This window comes from Scyliorhinus canicula, chromosome 2, assembly GCF_902713615.1.
Source record: "Scyliorhinus canicula chromosome 2, sScyCan1.1, whole genome shotgun sequence".
Lineage (NCBI taxonomy): Eukaryota > Metazoa > Chordata > Chondrichthyes > Carcharhiniformes > Scyliorhinidae > Scyliorhinus > Scyliorhinus canicula.
The window spans coordinates 43602794-43618554 of record NC_052147.1 but is presented as its reverse complement, the minus strand read 5'-3'; positions in this window follow the sequence as shown (position 1 = coordinate 43618554).

Genomic DNA, 15761 nt, shown 5'->3' with positions numbered 1-15761 from the left:
CGATGTATGCCCCAGCGTCCTTTCCGTCGGACCCCTCCGGGAGCCCGGCGATTCTCAGGTTCTGCCGGCAGGACCTATTTTCTAGGTCCTCCACCTTCTCTGGGAGGTTCTTCTGCTAGTCCCTCAGCATCCCCACCTCCAGCCCCACCACAGTCTGATGTTCCTCCTGCTCAGCCAGCGCCTTCTCCACCTTCTGGACCACCCGATCCTAGCCGTCCAATCTATGCTCCAACCGCTCAATCGACTCTTTATCGGGCCCAAGCAGTCCCGTTTCTGCGTAACAAAGCCATCCTGAATGACTTGCATCAGCTGCTCCATAGACTTTCTGGGTCGACAAGCCAGCGGTCCGAACCTCCGCCATGCTGATGTCTGTTGCAGCTACAGCCCAAACCTTCTCTATCTTTTTGTTTCTGCCCTGACGAACACTTCTAGTCCTCCTCTCCATGCACCGAAGTGGGAATTCAGTAAACAATTGCCACTAACATCCGTTTTACAATTAAGTCCGGTAGAAAAACGGGGGAAAGGTCCAAAAGTCCAACCAGAGCGGGAGCCACCAAATGTGCGACTTACTCCTCCATAGCTGCCGCCAGAAGTTGATTATTGATCTTATTAAAGTACATCCAGTTTCTTGTTTATCAAAAATAATGGTACAATTCAATGACACAAACATGATTGTCGTAAGTTCATTTTAGTGCAGTAATTTGTTATTTGGGGGTGGCTCTCGTTAATTGTATGGCAATTTGGCTTAAGTGGTGATAATTGGTTTCTTGCCACGCTCCGGCGAGATCCCAATTTTTCTTACGGGAGCAGGGCGGTTGCATCACAAACTATCTGCCGCATGGCGCGGTTCTCGTTTTTGGCCTCGCCCACTATTCACCAGTCTTGTTTCACTCCAGCGAGAGCGTAACAAGGATGGAGAATCGCACCCTCAGTATCAACTGCCACCTGATCACGTGTACAAGATATTTGTAACATCCTTGCCATTCTAATGTTATAATAATATTTGAAGAATGGACAGCACCTCAGTTAAATTCCAGGCAGACTTCTATAATGGTTAGATTGTAGTTCAACACTGCATTTTAATTGACAGCTGTGCATGTTGGTTTGGCAAATAGTTTGTGCAGTTGGTAGAATAAAAACAGTACTTGACTTCAAAGGGGAACTCACATCTGCCTTTTAGTAAATATACATGACTTTGATCCTTTTGGGTGTAAGTCAGTTGAACCCAGTTTGACTTACCAACTAAGTAGAACATCTAATCATTGGATGGAGGAGGGGTGATTGATTCCTCCAGGCCAAAACAAATGGAGCATTGCACTGGTCTGATCAGAACATATTATATACTGAAGCTGATTTTTACAGTTAAAAATGCATTTGTGTTTTCTCTTGAACTCTGTAAATGTTATAAAATATTTATAAATGCTAGGAATTATTCTTAGCATTACAACCTTTATGTCCAGAATACACATTATTGTAATTTTCTGTTAAAAATGTAAATGCAAGATGTGCCCAGAAGAACACAGCCCGTAATATTCCAATCTCCCCAACTTGCCAAAAAATATATTTTCACATTATCACAGAGCAGCACCTTATTTGTGAAAGCTGTAACCATATGGACCCACATCCATAAATTTTTGTGATTCCTCCAACTCATCAGTGATGTTATGACCAACTCCAGGTGAGGTTCCTCAAAGTTGTTGATCCAGGTGAGACCCCTCCACCTGTCACCTTCTGGCTGGGATACCCCCCAAATTGGTACAAACCTAGTTGAGGAGGGATGAACTTGCTCGCTGTCTTCATTCAACTCCCCTCTGGTGGTCGCAATACGATTTAATCTAAAAAGGTTCCCTTTTGCGGTTACCTTTTCCCCAGACCAACTAAAAAGAGCCAAAATAAAATAAGCATATTTAACCAGGATTTCTTGAGTTACAGATAGACTCTATTTATTAATTACTAAAGGCAAGAAAATGGTAGAATGCATGTAAGCATTCATACAGATTAGAAGGGAGGATTGAGTTTAATGAAAGTAAATATTTAAGAAAAGGTATACAGAGCAATCCTGAACTTGTGAAGATAAGTGATTGAGCATTGCTTCCATTGTGATTTGAGAATCCAGTAGAATTGACTTCAGTAGGTGAATAAATAGTTCTGAAGTTTCAGGAGAATTGACTTTAGCAGGCGAATAGTAGGTTTGGCAATTCCAGTGTTCTGTAGTTTGGCGAATAATCTTCCCAGTTCTCTTTTCAGCTGTGGTCTTTTGCTGACTTGGCTGACCTCCTCAGTCAGAGAGAGAGACATTCTTACAAAATAGTTATTTGCAAGGGCACTGTGAGTGTGCTTGCTGGTTTCTACTTCTTTGTCAAAACTTCCAACACTTGTTTCAACAGATCACATCCACCACAGACAACCTGGGGCAGATTTCATCTGACTTTTAACCCATGCTTTGCATATTGCAAGTGGGAAGGTGAATCCACAAAATCTATCCGGGCTTTATACAGGAGATCTCTTGATGCAATGTTCATTATGGCCCATTGTCTCTACAGGAAATGGCAGGATGATTTCATCAGTCTGTTCATCTAAATACTAACCCCAAGATATTCCACACAGTAAAATAATTTGTGATTGTATTATTGTGGTAAAATGACACAAGATTGGATGGCAGAGCGACTTGAGATGGCCAAGTGTTCATTCAAACATAACAGAATGAAGCTATTTAAGGACAATAAGATTCAGAAGGAACAACAAATGTCTACCAGTTGGAAGACTGTGGTAGACTGGAAAATACAACTGACAACCTGATTCATCAAGCATAAATATAGATTGAAAACCCCGCGAGAAAAAATCTGTTTTAGATGAGGGAGATTTTCAGTACATTTTAACACATAAATCTAGCTGGAGAAGCAAAGTTCAATAATTGCTACCGCAAGAGGTATTTCCAGGCAGTACATCAGAGATAACAGTTGTTAACATTTTGGATGTGACCCAGAAATGGACAAGATAAAAAGAAGAGGAAAAACATATAGGTAGGAAATTGTTCCCTGAAAAAGTTCCTGAAGCAATTTTATCAAACATTTGCTTTGCTATTGACTACTTTGGTTCTGCGTTAATAGCTTCACTTCCAAAAACCAAGTCACAGAATAGTATGATACAATTGTTACAGATTTTAAGTTCAAGGAAGAGTATCCTGGACACCCCCACCCCGGGGGATGACCGGACCCCCACCCTGCCCCACATGCCTGCACCCATGCCAGCTGTAATGGCCGGGTGCCCTGGCCACTGATGCCCAACACCTGGCCTACATGCGCCGGACTGTCTAACAATGTTGTTGTTTGCGTGTGCCACCAGTCCTGCGTCCCCTCACTGCGCCCAAGCAGAGGGCACTGGACATGGTTGGCGGCCTGGAGGAGAGGGAAGTCGGCGATGGGCGTGGAAGTGAGACCACGCTTAATTGCGGATCCCGGTGACACCACCCCCCCCCCCCCCCCCCCCCCCCACCACCCCCCGGCCGCCAACAGAGACAACAGAGGGGATGACGGCTGGTGCCCAGCACCTGTGAATGCAGGTGGAGGAGTCCATCTGTGTGCAGGAGCTGGGTGTGGTGCCGGTCATGCGTGCCACCCAGACCGAAACCGCATGGGTAACGTGCGCGGTGGAGGCAATCGGGGCAACGCTGTCGGATATAGGTCAGAATGTGCAAGCGTCTCGGGCATTCTGTGCAGGCGGGCGTCGAGGCCAAGGACAAGGCTACCCTCTCACAGAGCCACCTGGAAATTGCAGCAGCGTTCCTCAGCGTGGCCCAGTCACAGCAGGCCATTGCTGAGAACATTGCCGAGGTGCATGCCGGTGTGGCACAGACACAGTGGGAGGTGACCCAGACCCTGAAGGACATGGTCCACACCATCAGGGGTGTGGTCCACAACATTAGGGACACGGCCCACACCCTGAAGGACGTGGCCTACACCCTGAGGGACGTGGCCCACACCCTGAGGGATGCAGCCTACACCCTGAGGGACACGGCTTACACCCTGAGGGACGTGGCCTACACCCTGAGGGACGCGGCCTACACCCTGAGGGACGCGGCCTACACCCTGAGGGACGCAGTCTACATCCTGAGGGACGTGATCTACATCCTGAGGGACGCGGTCTACACCCTGAGGGACGCGGCCCAGACCCTGAGGGACGCGGCCCAGACCCTGAGGGACGCGGCCCAGACCCTGAGGGACGCGGCCCAGACCCTGAGGGACGCGGCCCAGACCCTGAGCGACGCGGCCCACACCCTGAAGGACGCGGTCTACACCCTGAGGGATGCGGCCCACACCCTGAGGGATGCGGCCTACATCCTGAGGGACGCGGCCCACACCCTGAGGGACGCAGTCTACATCCTGAGGGATGTGGCCCACACCCTGAGGGATGCGGCCTACATCCTGAGGGACGTGGCCCACACCCTGAGGGACGCGGCCTACACCCTGAGGGACGCGGTCTACACCCTGAGGGACACGGCCCACTCACTGGCTGATGTGGCACAGGCCCTCAGGGTGGTGGCACAGTCGCATAGTGATGGGGTGCAGTCCCATATGGTGATGTGTCCCTGTGCTCCATGGCTGTGAACATGCAGACCCTTGTTGAGATCAGAGCGGGCCTCCAGGACTGGCAGCTCCAGGTGTCAGGGGATGGCTTGCACCTCCATCCCATGGAGTATCTCGTGGGCCATCGGGCACCCCGAGGGAGAAGGAGGTGCTGGGGTCCGTGCTAGTGGCTCCCGCAGGGGAGGTGCAGGAACAGCGCAACATCTCAGACTCTCCCCCCCCCCCCCCTTCCCCTGGTGCATCTGGTGGGAAGCGTGCAGAATATGGGGGCACAAGGCTACCTGGGACGCCCGAGTAGCTGCCGGGCCCATCCAGGCCGGGCCGCCCCAGGAGACGTGCGCCAACGGGGACACTCGTCGCAGGGCAGGAATCACAGCAGCCTGCCTCTACCCTTGCTGTGCCATCTGGGGAACCACCTGGGCACAGTGTTAGGGCCTGTAAGGCCAGAAAGTTAGACACCAGTTAAGTTGGCACGGGTGCAGGGCACAGTTTAGTTATAGGGGCCAGGGCACAGACTGTATATACCTCTTCACATTAAACACCTGTTAACACCGTTGAAACCTGCCTCTGTACTCTGTCGGGAGTGAGGGTGCGGCGGTCAGTTCTGGATAGTGGAACAAAGAACAAAGAAAAGTACAGCACAGGAACAGGCCCTCCAAGCCTGCGCCGACCATGCTGCCCGTCTAAACTAAAATCTTCTATACTTCCGGAGTCCGTATCCCTCTATTCCCATCCCATTCATGTAGTTGCCAGGGTGCCCCTTAAACGTCACTATCGTCCCTGCTTCCACCACCTCCTCCAACAGCGAGTTTCAGGGAACCCACTACCCTCTGTGTAAAAACACTTGCCTCGTACATCTCCTCTAAAACTTGCCCCTCACACTTTAAACCCATGCCCCCTAGTAATTGACCCCACTACCCTGGGAAAAGTATCTCACTACTCCCTGTCTATGCCCCTCATAATTTTGTAGACCTCTATCAGGTCGCCCCTCAACCTCCATCGTTCCAGTGAGAACAAACTGAGTTTATTCAACCGCTCCTTATAGCTAATGCCCTCCATACCAGGCAACATCCTGGTAAATCTCTTCTGCACCGTCTCTAACGCCTCCACATCCTTCTGGTAGTGTGGCGACCAGAATTGAACACTATACTCCAAGTGTGGCCTAACTAAGGTCCTATATAGCTGCAACATGACTTGACAACTTTTAAACTCAATGCCCCGGCCAATGAAGGCAAGCATGCTGTATGCCTTGTTGACTACCCTCTCCATCTGTGTTGCCCCTTTCAGTGGAGATGGGGGATGAGTGAAGGCCCAGTGAGTGAACCGTGTTATCCCTCAGCCCCACCCATCCCCTGCACCTCCTCCCCAGGGATTCAACGGGACCGTGTGATGGACTGGCCAGCTCACATGCAGGGATCACCTCAGTAGATGATGCTACTGTGGGCATGAGTCAGACATTGTCAAACGATGTGGAGCTGGAGCTCATCACAGAGCGGGCTGTCATCATCCTCCATCCCATGGACCAGACCCGCTGTCACTGGCAACCCAGTGCTCCCAGCTCGTAGGACCGTAGGCATGTATTACGGAGGGGGGGTGTGCATGCGGGTGGTTTGGTGGTTTGGGAGGTGAGGTTGTTTGGTGGTGTAGGAGGTGAGGGGGTGTGGCATGGTGGTGTCCGTGCCCCTGGCCAGTGACCCCCCTTGCCCCTAATCGGTGAACCGTGTCACGTCGAGTGTGTTCCGGCTGACCCTGGGGGTATCGTTGTGCGGCCTCCTGTGCCTTCTCAGGCCCCATGTCCCACTCATTTTCTCTATCCCCGTCATCCTCCTCATCTGACGAGGCCTGCCCTTTCTCCTCATCCTCCTCCAGCTCATCGCTCCTGTGCTGTGCGATGTTGTGGAGGACGCAGCAGACCACCACGATGCGGCCGACCCTCCTGGCCTCGTACTGGAGGGCCCCTCCAGAGCAGTCCAGGATCCTGAAGCGCACCTTCAGGACACCGAAGAACCTCTCGACCACACCCCTGGTCGCTGTATGGGCATCATTGTAGCGGGTCTCCACGTCAGTCTGTGGCCCCCGCATTGGCGTTGTCAGCCACGACCATAAGAGTAACCCCTGTCGCCCAGCAGCCAACCCAGCCCGGAGGGTGCACCTCGAAAATGTGGGGATCACCGAGTGCGGCAGTATGAAGGAGTCAAGCACACTGCCCGGGTATCAGGTGCAGATGTGCATAATGCGTTTCTGATGATCGCAGACCACCTGTATTTTCATCGAATGATACCCCTTCCTGTTCGTGAACAGCGGCCTGTTATCCTCGGGTGGCCGTAGGGCGACATGCATCCCATCGATGACCCCCTGGACCCGGGACAACCCAGCGATGGCAGCGAACCCCGCTGTCCGGGAATCATGGTGGGTACGGTCCACGGGGTAGTCAATGTACTGCTCTGCCTGGGCATACAGGGCGTCTATGATGGCACAGATGCACCTGTGTGCTGATGCCTGGGAGATGCCGGACAGGTCCCCACTCGGCGACAGGAAGGACCCCATCGCGTAAAGGTTCAGCGCAACCGTCACCATGACAGCCACTGGGAGCGGGTGTCCTCCCCCATTCCCAAGCAGTCCAGGTGTGCCATCATCTGGTAGATGTGTCGCACTGTCTCCATGGTCAACCGCAGTCTTCTTCTGCATGCCCCGTCCGGAAGGTCCTCAAACGTCAAGCGGCGCCAGTGCACGCATGGCCTCATCCAGCACCTCCTTGGCACCTCCTCCTCCTCTACTTGCTCCTCCTCGTCCTGTTGGGCGGTCGGCCCTCCAGCCCGAGCAACTGCCACCTGTCCCTCTGCAGCCTGCTGCTCTGCTGTAGCCTCCGCCTCCTCACTGAGCGGCCCCCGCTCATGCTGCCACAGGACTTCATGCAGGGCAGCGGCCAGCATCGCAGGTTGATGACCAAAAGCCATTATTTTCTGCAGGGAGTGAAAAGCAAACATGTTAGCATTGTGCATACAGCCGTGCCCAACCAGGTGCCATGGGCTCCACGGTGGCCCCGGTTGGCACCACGGGCCTCAACCACGCATGTTCTCCGCCCTCCCCACCCCGGCCCAGCCGATGCCCCCAGTCCTGGCACACACCCCTGCTGCCAGGGCCACCGTTGGCTGGCACTACCCTCACTGGTGACTGCCATCGGTGTAGCCCTGGGTGGTTGCCCAGTGGGTGGTTGCCAGTTGGTTGGGGTGGTCAGGAGAGGTTGCACATCCATATGGCTATTGTCACTGCATGCACACAGGGGCGGGGGTGGGCGGCCAGCAAGATGGCCACCGTTATGGCAGTCTGTGCCTGGGCACCACCCTGTCCTGTTGGGGGGCTTCCTGGCTGCTCGGCCTGATGCCCCCCCCCCCTTCTCCTTAGCTCCCCCGGCCCTGGCAGAGCTCCCTCCCCGCCGCAGCCAGCAAAGCCGGTATCCAAGCCGGAAGCCCGCAGTCACCAAACGCCATTTCCTACCTCCTCTCTCTGCCCCCGCAGCTAGCACAGCAGGTTCACCATTTTTTATAGCAAATTAGAAACACGCCGTTAGAAATCGGCCTATCCGCGGCACTGAATAGCGGAGGCCCCGGAGAATCGGTCTTCAGGCCCGTTAATGATATGCCGACTGTACTTTCAGGCAGCACGGGGTGGGTGGGGGGAGGGGGACGTGATTACATCGTTTTTGGGGAGCCGGAGAATCCCGATTTGGCGTCAAACCGCCGTCTAGCTCGATTTCGGTGTCGGAAGTTATTCTCCACCCAATCACGTTTTGTGATTTCAGTGTTGGCTAACGGAGAATCCAGCCCCAGAAGTATTCAGAACTAGCAGATCATGGCAACATTCAGCATGCAAGAACAGCAGTTCCATTTGAAGCCCAATGCTCCAGCTAACACCATTTCTTAAACTTGCAAAGCTGAACAGTTGTTAAATAGCAGGGAAGATCTTTGCCAATGCTATTGAAAGGGTTCATCACCTACGTACAGGTGAGCTTTTGGTTGGTTTGTGCTGTGTTATAGCACCAATGGAGCTCCCGGAATCAGGCCCGTATGACCTCTCCTTAATATGAATTTCCCCCTTGAAGGTGTTGGGGCTTCTCATTAACAAGGAGAGCTCAAGGTGTATAAAAACCCCGGCCTGTTTGAAGGAGACCCTTAGGGGAGTGAAGGAGTTTTGGAATTGTAATGTAAAAAATCTTGTTTGTTAATTTCTACTATCATTTATGCGTTCTGCTTACCATGAATTCAAAACTGGCAACGAGGATTAAGTGGCGATGAGGATTCAACTGCACGCCTGGTCCACCTCGTCTAGGCCTCGGGAGGTCCCACTACTAACTGCCAAAATTCAGCACACAGAAAAGCTGGAACTTTTTAATGCAGGTGCAGATGATTGGGGGCAATACATACAACACACAAGATATTTTTTTCGAACAAATGTGATTACCAGTGATGAGCGACAAACTGTGATATTACTAAGGGCTTGTGGAGGGCCTACCTAGAATGTAATAAAGAGCCTGACTCATCTGGATTCCCAGATACCTGGTCATTCGCCATCTTGGTGGCCCTAGTGGGGAAGCATTTCGACCCAAAACCACAGCTTTACGAGTGGAATTTCTGGTTCCACTCACTTTGGTGAGTGACTTTCTGGTCCCACCCTTGGCAAACTGGCTGAGACTTCTGATCGACATTGAATGTGACACTCCAGGACGGCTTAGTGTGTGAACTCTGTGACGCAATGGAAATTATTAGCTGTGCCGAACAAGGAGTCCTGGAACTCCAGGGACTGGAAGTGCTCAGTCTGGTATGATAGAGTGAGTGCCAATCACACTCAACTAGAACTGAGGAAGCAGGCCCCTGACAGTAGGACAACGAATGGTGGAACATAGGTCACTGTAACAGAGGCTGGGAATGCCGCCAGACGTTCTCCCCCGACCATGAGGAACAAGAATACGACTACCAACCAGCGGAGGCTGCAACAGGCCACAGAGACCAGGGGAACAGGAGGCCCTGTGAGGATCTACTCACCCGCTGACCTGCCTGGCACGGCCACCCCCCCCCCCCCCCCCCCCCCCCATATAACAAGGCGTATTATGTGAAAGACAAAGACAGCACTTAGCATCAGTTGCTCTGCAACATGAGTGGCACCCATCGGATCTCCCTGCAAATTAATGGACACCCAATCTGCATGGAACTCGATACTGGGGCGGCACTGTCGGTAGTCAGTCACTGTATGTTCGACCACATTCAGTCTGGCCTTCAATCGTTGACCCTGTTGGACACCAATCAAGGCTTGCCGCTTATACAGGGGAACCACTGGCAATAGCAGGACTTCAACTGTTCTAGTCGAGTATCGGCAACAATGTGCAAATCTTCCACTGGTGGTGGTACACTGGAATGGTCTGAGCTTGTTGGGGATTGACTGGTTACGCTATCTGCGGTTAGACTGGCAGCGGGTGTGCCGCATGTACCCACATGGACCTGAAGAGGCGCTGGCAAGGTTTCCATCGGTGTTCCAGGATGGCTAGGGCACCATAAAATGGGCTGTGGCTCAAATAAGCATGGGCTTGATGGCTCACCCACACTACATCTGCGCCCGACTTGTTCCATACGTCTTTCGACCCAAAGTGGACGCTGAGTTGGATCAGATGGAGAATTTGGGCACCATTTGCCTGGTGCAATTCTCCAAATGAGCAGTGTCAGTCACCCCAGTCATGAAACTGGATGGGTCAGTACTTTTATATGGTGACTATAAGACGACAGTTAATTGTGTTCCCCGACTGGACCGTTATCCGGTCCCTCGGATCGAGGATCTTTACGCGAAGCTCAGCGGAAGTCGCACGTTTATGAAACTCGACATGAGTTACGCTTACGTCCAGTTGGTGCTGGCCCCTAAGTCCAGACGTTTCATAACCGTGAACACGCACATAGGGGTCTATATGAAAATATCTGCCTGCCCTTTGGGGTTTCCTCTGCAGATGCAATATTCCAGAGCATAATGGAGAACATCCTGTGAGGCCTACCTCACGTTGCGGTCGATCTAGGCGATGTCCTGATCGCAGGCCCATCCAACTAGGAGCACCTACAAAACCTGGCAAAGGTGCTGAGACTTTTTGAGGAAGCTGGAGTCCGTGTCCAGGGGAGAAATGTGTCTTTAGCACACCAAAGTATTGTGCCTCAGCTACCACATAGACTGCAATGGCTTGCATCTGATGAAAGAAAAGGTTCAAGAAATTCGACAGGCTGATGGCCCAATCGAACTCCGATCATTCCTGGGCCTGGGAAATTACTATGGCAAGTTCTTCCCAAACCTGGCACCCAATTTAGCCCCCCTCCACGCTCAGTTAAAGAAGGGGCAACACTAGGAGCAGGCTCGAGAACAGCAGACGGGTTTCGCCAACGTGAAACAGCAGCTCTCCTCATCAAGACTGCTAACCCACGTCAACCCATCTCGACCACTCCTGTTAACCTGCGACACGTCTCCGTACGGCATTGGGGCCGTGTTGACCTACACCATGGACAACGGATCTGAACGTCCCATTGCCTCAAGAACCTTGGCCAATGCAGAGAAGTGATATGCTCAGATCAAGTTGGAGGATTTGATCATCGTGTTGGGGGTCACGAAATTTCATCAATATGTCTACTGGCATTGCTTCACTGTTCTCACAGACCACAAGCCACTCCTACTGCTCTTCAAGGAAAATTGAACGCATCATCCCCCCCATTGCTCCCGCCCGCATCATGGCATCTTACCGGGCATGGCATCCTGCATCCACAGGTAGACCCAGACTGACCCTCAGCGATCCCGAGTCTGCCACATGGTGCAGTATGGGGCTCAGCACACGGCTTTACCACAGGACCTGAAGGCTTACACGACAAAGAAGGCAGCATGTTCCTTTGGGGGACATGAGCGTGTGTAAAATTTCCCCGGTATGTCCTGTATACAAAAAAACAAGACAAATCCAACACAGCCAATTATCGCCCCATCGGTCTACTCTCGATTATCAGTGAAAGGGGTCATCAACAGTGCTACCAAACAGCACTTACTCAGCAATAACCTGTTCACTGATGCTCAGTCTGGGTTCCTCCAGGATCACTCACTGCTGACTTTATTACAGCCTTGGTTAAAACGTGGTCAAAAGAGCTGAACTCCAGAGGTGAGGTGGGAGTGACTACTTGACATCAAGGAAGAATTTGACTGAGTATGGCATCAACGAGGGCTAGAAAAACGGGAGTCATAGAACATAGAACAGTACAGCACAGAACAGGCCCTTCGGCCCTCGATGTTGTGCCGAGCAATGATCACCCTACTCAAACCCACGTATTCACCCTATACCCGTAACCCAACAACCCCCCCTTAACCTTACTTTTTTTTAGAACACTACGGGCAATTTAGCATGGCCAATCCACCTAACCCGCACATCTTTGGACTGTGGGAGGAAACCGGAGCACCCGGAGGAAACCCACGCACACACGGGGAGGATGTGCAGACTCCACACAGACAGTGACCCAGCCGGGAATCAGGGAGAAACTCTCCGCTGGTTGGAATCATATCTCAAACAAAGGAAGATGTTTGTATTGTTGAAGGTTAGTAATGTCAGCTCCAGGATATCACTGCAGGAGTTCCTCAGGGTAATGTTCTAACCCCAACTGTTTTCAACTGCTTCATCAATGACCTTCTTTCCATCATAAGGTCAGAAATGGGGATGTTTGCTGATGATTGCACAATGTTCTGCACCCTTCATGACTCCTCAGATATTGAAGCAGTCCATGTTCAAATGCAGCAAGACCTGGACACTATTCAGGCTCAGGCTGGCAAGTGGCAAGTAACATTCGAGCCACACAAGTGTCGGATAATGACCACCTCAAATAAAAGAGAATCTAACTATCACCCCTTGACATTCAATGGCATTACCACCAATGATTCCCCAATATTAACATCCTGGTGGTTACCATTGACAAGACTGCACCCTCCAGAAGGTGGCACATGTACTGTCTTGTCTTTGTTGTAGTTCACCCATGCCAGGTGTCTCCTCGCATGCATTATCCTTCCTCTTTGCTACTCTTTAAGATATGCTCAGTGTCAATATCTGAGCTGGTGCCTGCCATAAAGAAATGTATTTGTGTTGCTGTGTCTTCATCATCGCCTCTTTTAGTGTTTCTGTACTGCCTCGCCCGACTCCACTTCCTGGGTATCTGAATGGAAACGACACAAGGGTAGAGAAAGGCGGGAGGGGAACTTAGTTATAGGTGCAAACTTATACCACCTGCAGCTTGTAAATCAAAAAGAGTGTTGGATGAAGGAGAATTGGGATGTGAAAAGAAGAATTACGCATGAGGATACCGTTGTCTTCAATGGTTTCAGCACCTTTTCTAGCCATGGCCTCAGCAATGCATTTTCCAATAATGGCCAGTTTATCTTCAGCTCATTTAAATCTGTTTATTCCATGTCACCATTTTAAGACCATATGGATTCCATAGATGCTGTGACAAAGAAAGGGACACTGTTGCACCTGTGAGCCTTTTTGTGCTTGCTGTTACTGGAGGAACTAAGTAAGCTTGATAATAACTATTGTAAAATATATGTTGTGTTATTCCCTTGTTCCTTTCCTGTTTAATAAACTGATTTGTGAATCAATTCTCGCATTGTGTTATCCCACCAAAGACAGGGAGAATAAATCAAGCTGCTTCGCTCAATCGCTGGCCATGCTATAAATTTAAATGTCTGAAAATCTGGAACAGTGGAACATTCTCTGAGACTTGAGAATCAGAGGCATCAAAACCACGATCCAATCAGTAACAAATCTTGCAATTATAACAATATACACTTGAGGTTTTATTAAAATTAGTTGGGGGAGGGGTTTCTTAAACTATTGGAATGACTCAGCCAGAATATGAGCATAACTATGTGGATGAGTTCCCGAAGATAGATAGCATGGATGTTAGGAGAATTTAATTGGGAGGTAAGATGGATGTTAAACAGAGCCATCTGATAAAGACTACTTGAAGTTCTAGATCTCATCTACATCCCAGTATGCCGGCTGACTACCCAACATACTGCTCCATTTCCCTGGTCAGTCATTCTTGGTGCACGGCAGATCCTGAAGGAATTCATGCTTCCAAGAGGCCCACTGCACAACTACAAAACTCCAGTGATGGTTGAATGGGGCCACTGTCGGGTACAGCACCAGAATTTCCTCTCCGTCTCAATCACTACCTCATTTTGGCAGAAACTTGAAGAAAAGGCTGTGCACTTGCCTGCACTATAGCAGTATACGTAACACTACTAATATTGCCTGAGAACCTACAAACACTGCTATTAAACTGGAATTGTGTCTATCAGGAACCTCCATTGTTGACCCCATCAGACATCTCATTGTCAAGGTGGGGTCCTCATGTTGAATATGATTGATAAAATGTTTGAATGGTGCCTCTGTGGACAGCACTCACTTGGAGTCAGCAAAATGTGGCATTCAGTGTACAGTTCAGACGGAGTACAGACTGGAAATAAATTAAAATTTGCAACCCACTTACCCCAACCAAATGCAAACACTACTTACCTCCTTTCCAGTGGTCATCCCAGTAAGATTGTTACTTTTTAAACAAAACTAAAAAATAGAAATGCTTTTTATAAGGTCCAGACCATGATCCTGATCCAGAATCCCAGGTGGGGCCCCCACATGCGCTCTAGGTTGACATACCACTGCTGATGCTACTCAGGGTCCCATCATGTATGAGAGTACATGAGGAAACGTTTACCTGTGCTCCACTTTTTCCTATGGAATAGCATTTTTATCATCCATTATCAACAAGTTAAAAATTAGCACTTCATGGTAAACATTTGCTTTTCATCTGTTTTCTTCATTTTACTTCAAGTTCATTCATCCCTTGGTGTCACATGTTGTCTTAAAAATCACAAATAAGCATGCAGGATCAGGACATGTCCTTAATGACTTCTGGTGGCATATCCCCTGAAACCTTGACCTGAATTTTCAATGCTTTGTGCAGGTTAGCCCCTCAGCATGAACCACACCACATCCACAGTGGGTGTTTGAGTTTAATGAGTCAAGCGCGATTCATACTTGTACTAAACGTTAAATTGTTATCAGTAAATTTTTAAAATATGCATTTTGCAGACATATTAGGCCTCACTGACACGGAGTAAGATCAGACCCATAAATTCAATTGTTAGTTCATGAGGATACATAAAACAGGCCAAGACAAACTAAATACGAAGTGATTGTTAGTGCTGCTCAGTCACATGGTCTGATTCAGCGACCCCGTTGCGGTCGGCATAGATCCGGACGCAATGGGTGAATTGCACAAGAGCCCCAAACTGGACTCCGCCCAGCGAGATCTGGATATTTCCCTCGCTGGAAAAGATCCAGAGCGCACATTGAAATAAGCCTAAAGGCTCATTTAAATACCCAGACACCATTTCACCCAGCCCTCCCAGACTTCACCAGGGCACTCTTTCGTACTGGTCCTTACAAACTTGGACCAGGCGTAACGGCACCTCGGGGGCTCTTGCAGGGCATTAGAGACCCCCGGATGATCGGTAACAGGGCAGGGTGGTGTTCTGGCACTCCCAGGCACCTGGGCACATTGGCACTGCCAGCCTGGCACCCTGAATGCCACATGAGCACCCTGCCAGTGCACCCTGGCACAGTTACATTTGGACACGTGGCCTGTTTAAAACTATTATGCAGATCATGTTTTGTAAAGCACAGTTACATTTGTATGTAAATGTTAACACTTCAAAAGGAAGAGGGATGTGGTGATATGCTTGCGCAGTTTTGTATATAGTTATTAATGCGACCTCCAACCAGCTGGTGGCGCTAGAGATCTACCATGTGACTCGGGATATCCAGCAGTTGGTAGTAAGTCATACTAGAGGGCATTCACACTAGAAGTAGCTCCAGGAGAATTCACTGAATTCATTTATTTTGTTACTGTTTGTATCACTGTTCGTTAGTTATTTTTCCACATGTTCACCTTGTTAATGAAACCATCTTACCAGTCAAAGAACTAGATGTTCTGTGTGCATCTGTACTACGGTCACAACACAGAACATAACACACATCAAAATATTTTTCCAGAATCAGTACTCATCAAAGTGCATAGATCAGACCACAGGGAGATATTGGAATCCCGAGATGCC